Source organism: Bos indicus x Bos taurus, chromosome 13 (genome assembly GCF_003369695.1).
Source record: "Bos indicus x Bos taurus breed Angus x Brahman F1 hybrid chromosome 13, Bos_hybrid_MaternalHap_v2.0, whole genome shotgun sequence".
Classification (NCBI taxonomy): Eukaryota; Metazoa; Chordata; class Mammalia; order Artiodactyla; family Bovidae; genus Bos; species Bos indicus x Bos taurus.
This window is the reverse complement of record NC_040088.1, coordinates 45,394,981-45,401,942: the sequence shown is the minus strand read 5'-3', so window position 1 is coordinate 45,401,942 and position 6,962 is coordinate 45,394,981.

The following is a 6,962-nucleotide window of genomic DNA, read 5'->3' as shown; positions in this document are numbered from 1 at the left end:
TTGAAGCCAGGAAGTGACTCACTGGCTCACAGCACGAGAAATACAAATGAGCAAGTGATTCCTTCCAGCTCCAGCATGGAAAACCTTGCCAGGGGACCACCTCTCAATGACTGAGCCTGAATTTACTGACCAAAAAAATAAAAATAAACAAATGACTGTATGATGTGACATGTCAGCCTCTCACTGACATGGATGAGTACGTGACATTAATGCTATTTTCTCCCTTTGTGCCAATCAGCTCCCTCCCCCTAGGTGTGGCTGCCTGAGAGAAGCCCATGAGGCCACCACCTGGACAATTATAACAACTTGTTGATTTTGCTGTAAAAATAGGCCCTGTGTCAAGAGCCCAAGGCCGAGTTTCTCAACCAAAATTCAAGGGTCTGCCTTAGTAACACCAGAACAGGATATACTCTACAAATGGCTGATACTGCACCAGACGCTCAATAAATCTTCTGTTTAGTGTAGGCATCACATTTTTGAGCTAAAGAAATTAAACTAATCAATACCTTGTTTGCAGGTGAGGACAAGGCAGCCCGGAGAGGGGCACTGTGCAAGGGGTTACACAGCCAGTCACAGCTGGAGCTGGCCACAATGGTATCAAACACCGCACTGAGAGACTGATGGCAGAAATACCGGTGTCTTACAGTAAAAGACCCTCGAATGTCACATCACAACTACGGTCCCTCAGCTGTTTCCCGTATGGGAGCTGTCATAGAGCCTGCCGCAAGCTCCTCATTGGGCAGACCTGGGTATCTTTGGCTGAATTATCAGCTGGCATCCTTCTTCCCATCCCCAAAGGAAGGGAAAACTAGGAAGCACAGCAAAGCATCCCCTCGGTGGGGGGGAAATCACATTTATATCTATCTAGGTATCTTGGTCTGTGGAGTCTAACATTTTGGTAGAAAGGCTTTGTGTTTTTTCCTTCCAAACATCAATCTCTGAGCGTCCCCTCTGGACTCGTGTTCCCCAACCTCAGTAAGAAATCATGTTGGGAACAAATGCTTTCTTCGTCTCTCTCTGGATGCCTTTGCTCATTAAGCTCCAGTAACATCTCCCTGCTATGATCTGCCTCATCAGTGGGAGTTTGAGAATTCCCAAGAGATCCTGGGTGGCGTTTATCTTGGCATCGATCTGTTCGCACTCGTGATCTCCTTGTGGCAGGGCCCATGACTTATTCATCTTCTTGTTCCTGGTGGCAACATGGCCACAGCTGGCAAAGAGTAGGACCCCAGTTGTCAAATCTAACTGAAAAAAATGCAAAGTGGTGTCCTGCTGTGAATGCAATGTTTTGCCTCCAAACACAAACTTTCATTTTTTAACACCTCTTTTTCATGAGAAATTCAGGTGGTGAAAACAGATGGGATGGTGCAAACATCCTTTCAAAAGGCCGGCTGCTAGGACTCCTACTTGGTTGGTGTGCATTAGGCTGAACCATAAGAAAGTTCTGTTTTTGTAAGTCAGAGGTAGTTGAGTGTTGCCCATTTTCTTTGTTTAGACTAACAGAAGTGAAAAGAATATAACTGCAGATACATTGCTTTTTACTTTTCACCAGACTCTTGAAGGGAATGTATAGGCCAAGAGGGATGAAAACTCACTGATCAGAATAATTGTGTGACATTCTACCCCATTTTCTCTAGTAGTACACTATCATCTGAAAAACACATGTCATAGGTGTTCAAATTTTATGTTATATAGCAGTATATGACTTTAAGGATTAACAGAGAAATCGATAGTGTTACCATGTGGGACTATCCTGTTCCGATGAATACACAACAATATATTTAGCGCTTTTCTAAAATAGGCCCTTGGGGCTGCCTGGACCCGCAGAACTAGGCTACGGTAAAGGAATGCCCAGAATGCCATTTGCCTTGGTTTGTATACCCCCACCCCCTGTGGTATTTAGGAAGCAGCAAAGAGTCCCCAGTTCTCTTGTTGGCACCACTGTGAGTGATGTCATGTGGCCTGATGATAATAAACAGACAACTTACTCCTCTGGGCTCCTAGAGACCATCTCCTCCCCTCACCACATCTGTAGAACAGGACTAACAATTGTTTCTACCTGTGCCCATCACCGCTGTCACCTCCCAATGTTCCCTTCTTCCTCAGGAAAGGAACTCCAGCTTCTTAGCCAAGCGCATTGCTGCTCAAAGAAAAGACCACACTTCCAGACTCCCTTGTAGCCATACAACTGAGTTCTCGTTGGTGAGATAAAAGGAGAAGCCCCGCCTGGCACTTCTGGGAAGTTTCTTTAGAAGGCAGAGGTAGATGTCACATTTCTACTTCTGCCCTTAAGGAGCCTGGAGGCTGCCACTCTGTCCTAACCACAAGTCAGAAGCTGGACAGACTACTCTCCTTGGATCCATAAGAGAGAGAACTGGGGCAAACCGCTGCCCCTCAAACTGGAGACAGACAGGAAAACACAGGGAGCTGTGGCTTCCAGATCAGAAACTCACAAGGGGAAACCGCCGTGGGAACCAGTGCCATGTGGGAAGCTCTGAACTGTGATGGACATGTTGCTGGAGGCTCAGGGTGGACAAGTCTGACAGTGAAAAACTCCAGAGACACTCAGTCACAGGGGGACCCCCACACCCTCTGTTTGCCTCCTGGAGCTCCACCAGATTCCCACAGTAAATATCAGAGAGAAATTCCCTCCTGCTTGCAGTTGGGGATGGGGAAAGGAGCCACTCTGAAATCCTTCAGAGCAGCGGTCCCCAACCTTTTGGGCACCAGGGACCAGTTTCATGGTAGGCAATTTTTTTCCATGGACTGGGGAGATTTGAGGATGCTTCAGCACACTACATTTATCGTGCACTTTATTTCTATTATTATTACATCAGCTCCACCTCAGATCATCAGGCATTAGATCCCCAAGATTGAAGCAGATCCTTGCTCCAGAGCATTTTCTTCTTCTTTTTTAAAACATTTATTTGGCTGCATTGGGTCTTATTTGCAGCATGTAGCACAGGGGCTTCTCTTTAGTTGCCTTGCGGCATGTGGGATTCCAGTTCCCTGACCAGGGATTGAATCCAAGTCCCCTGCACTGGAAGACAGATTTCTAACCAATGGACCACCAGGTAAGTCCCACTTTGTTCTTCTTCACAAGGCCTGCCCTCAGGGTAAACTAGTTAACCAGACCTTAACCAATCAGGATTGTACTGAAGCCTAACTCCTCTGGGTTAGGGAAATACCTAACTGGACACAGCTGAGCTAGAGAACACAGCAACAAAATCCTCAAAACCAAAAAGGAAAAAGAACTAAGACTGAAAAATACAGAACAGATAATTCAAGGACAGAGGGACAACAGCAAAAGGTGACTTACAGGTAATGAGAAAACCAGAAGGAGAAGGAAAAGAGAAAGGAATACAAGAAACAATAGAGACTGAGAATTTCCCCTAATTATTTTCACCAAACCACAGACCCAGAAAGCTAAGAAAACACCAAGTGGGATGAATAACAAAAAAAAACAAAACCAAAAACCTACATCTAGGTCTATCATTTTCAACTTACAGAATATCAAAGACCAAAAACAAAACAAAACAAAACACAACACACTGAAAGAAGCAAGGAGGATAAATCTTATCTGTAGAGGAAGAAAGATAAGAATTACTTTTTCCACAAAGCTCATTCAAGCAAGAAGAGGGTAAAGGGAAATATGTAAAAGTGTTGAGAGAAAAAAGCCCACCAACCTCAAATTCTGGACCTTGCAAAATTATCCTTCAAAAGGGAAAGAGAAGGGATTCCCTGGCAGTCCAGTGGTTGACTCTGCACTTTTTCACTGCTGAGGGTCTGGGTTCAATCCCTGGTTAGAGAACTAAGATCCTGCAAGCCATGAGACACAGCCAAAAAAGAAAAAAGTGAAGCAGCAATAGACTTCCTCAGACTAACAGAAATTAAGAGAACCTGTTGCCAGTAGATCTGCCTTGAAAGAAATGTTACAAGAAATTCTTTAATGAGAAGGTATAGAATAGAGGTCAGGAACTTGGATCTATATGAAAAAAGAACATCAAAGAAGTGAAGGGAAAATAAAAGGTTTTATTTTTCTTATTCTTAATTTGATCTAACGATTGTCTGAAATAATAGCAACAATGTATTCAATTAAACATGCTTTTGTATATATCATATGCATGCCTATCTATGAGTATCTACAGATGAGATGAATCACAGGAATAATATAAGAGGCGAAGGGCAGCAGGATTGTTACTGCCAGGTGCTCGGTGTGGCTTTACTTGAAAGCAGACCTCACTATGTGTCTTCTGAGGACGAGTACCATGTGAATCACCTGGGGCATATGAGACCCCACTTCTAAACACCTGAACTTGCATTTTAACAATATCTTCAGGTGGTCTGGATGCTTATCAAGATTTGAGAAGTGATGAACTGTGGTACTAAAGAAGGACCCTCTTTTTTTTTTTTTAATTTCAATCTTTTAACACCAAAAAATATTTTGTATGGGGGCATAGCCAATGAAGAATATTGTGGCAGTTTCAGGCGAACAGCGAAGGGACTCCGCCATAGGTATACGTTTATCCTTTCTCCCCCAAACCCCCCGCCCCCGCATCCACACAGGCACATCATCACACTGAGCAGAGTTCCCTGTGCTATACAGTAGGTCTTTGCTGGTTATCCATTTTAAATATAGCCGTATGTACATGACCTTCCCAAAGTCCCTAACTATCCCTTCCCCCTGGCAACCATAAGTTCATTTTCTAAGTCTGCGAGTCTCTTTCTGTTTTGTAAGTAAGTTCATTTGTATCACTTACTAAGGACCCACTTTTGATCCCTTGGAAAGTGGTCAGAGATCTCCAGACTCCTGGAAACATTCCAGGATGAGACTGGCAGGCCTGTGATCATGACAGAGTAAGAAGAGTTCTGGAATGAGAAGTTTAGTTGGGAAGGAAATTGGGAAATTTGCAAAATGTGGAAGACAGGACAGAAAAGGTAGGCTGAGGCCAGAGGCAGGAGGGCCGGACTGACCTGCTGAGATTTCTGGAGGAAGTCACAGAAAATTTTAAGCATTAAAGAAACAGGATCAAATTCTTATTTCTGGACGGAACTCTGGTGGCAGCGTGGAGGACAAAAGACATAAGAGAGGCCGGAGCAGGCCTGACTTGTGTCCTTAAATGAACACGATTCAGTTTGGGACTAGAAAGGAAGTCTTCGAGGACTCAGAGGTGGAGGGTGACTCCAAGTCCCAGGCCAACAGGGTTCCAGACACAGGTTCCAGTTTCAGGTGGATACAGGTGGGTTCTTTCCTCTCAAAGTGCTAATACCCAACAGCCACATCAGCATCACCCAAGAATCCTTAGAAATTCCTGGGTCTCACCTGAGATATACTATCAAGAAACTCTGGGATAGGGCACACAAATCTGATTTTAAGTTCTCTTTCACGTTGAAACCCACTGCTCTAACCTGCCAAAAATTCTGCAGTAGCTGCTAAGGCTTAAAAATTGCCACTTTTAAAAACTTTTCCTTAAAAACAAAACCAAACAAAAAAACAGAACAGTAATGAGAAATGGGTTTCTATGCCAAATGGGCAGAATAAAAAGCTACATATTATCTAGACCTTATATAGTGCCCAGGAAAAACAAAAAGCGTATTGATTATCTCGTCCAAAAACCTAACATTGGGAGAATTAAAATAGTTCTGGTAGAGGCCTGCTGGGGCTTCTCTTGTGGCTCAATAATAAAGAATCTGCCTGCCAATGCAAGACGTGCGGGTTTGATCCCTGGGTTGGTAATGGCATGGCTGAGCGACTAAGCATAGCAAAGCACATAGCTTCCCTGGTGGCTTAGATGGTGAAGAATACGCCTGCAACGCAGGAGACCTGGGTTCAATCCCTGGGTCAGGAGGATCCCCTGGAGATGGCAATGGCTACCCCTTCCAGTATTTTTGCCTGGAAAATCCCATGGATAGAAGAAGCTATTGGGCTACAGCCCATGGGGTCGCAAACAGTCGGTGGCGACTGAGCACAAAGCACATAGGATAGGTGCGTTATGCTCTGGGGAGCCTAAATTAAGTAAAACGTCATCATGCAGGTTGTAAATTCTCTGTTCCCTTTATCCTCCATTGAAACGCCCTCTGAAAAAAACGCTGGGATTCCTTCTGGCCCTCTGAAAAGTGTGTTTCTGATGCAACTGCCCATGAAACAAACGGAATCCCAAATTAAAAAACCCCCAAAGCCGGGCAGCGGGGCCGGCGCCACCCTCCCTAGGCGAGCAGGCCGTTTCCAGCCGCACCCTGCGGGCTGCAAGGCCTTCCTTCCCCGCGCTGTTCTCGAAGATAAATAAATCGCTCCTTGTTTTTTTTTTTTTTCCAGACCTGAAATTAGCGGTGACTCAGAGAACTCAGGGCTGCCACAGTCGCCTTGGGAAGGAGGAAAAATGCGCAGACTTTACCCCTCGCCCGAGGGCCTGACGTGCCGGGGCTGGGCCAATCATTGGAGGCTGGCGGGAATCGCACCAAAGTAGGTAAAAAAATGCGGGACGCGCCCCCCATGAGGCCGGCGCCGGGCTCCAGCGGACCCTCCCTGCGGTCTCCACAGCCGCGGGCCCCGCCCCTCTGCCTTCCTCGGCCCTCAGGCCCCGCCCCTCGGCCCTCCTCGGCACCCCCCCCCCTCGGTCCCGCCCCTCGCCGCGGCGCACACCTGGCCAGGTGGCTACTTCCATGTAAGGACAACGGCAACGCAGTGGGCGGGGCCCCACGTGCCCCGCCCCCTGCTCAAGCTCCGCCTCCTCGTCCGAGCTTGGGGAGGACCTCGTCAGCGCCCCTAATTGATGAGGGGTACTGGGTCCACCCCCCGGTATCCGGAAGCTGAGGAGGACCCCGCCTGCCCGGAGTCAGAGGAGGCTGAGGGATGGAGATGGGGGAGTGGGGCGGGTCCGCGGGGACGGGGCGTTGCCAGGCCGGCCGGTTGCCTAGCAACGGTGGGCAGCGCGTGACGTGCGCAGCCGCGTCGGGGCCCG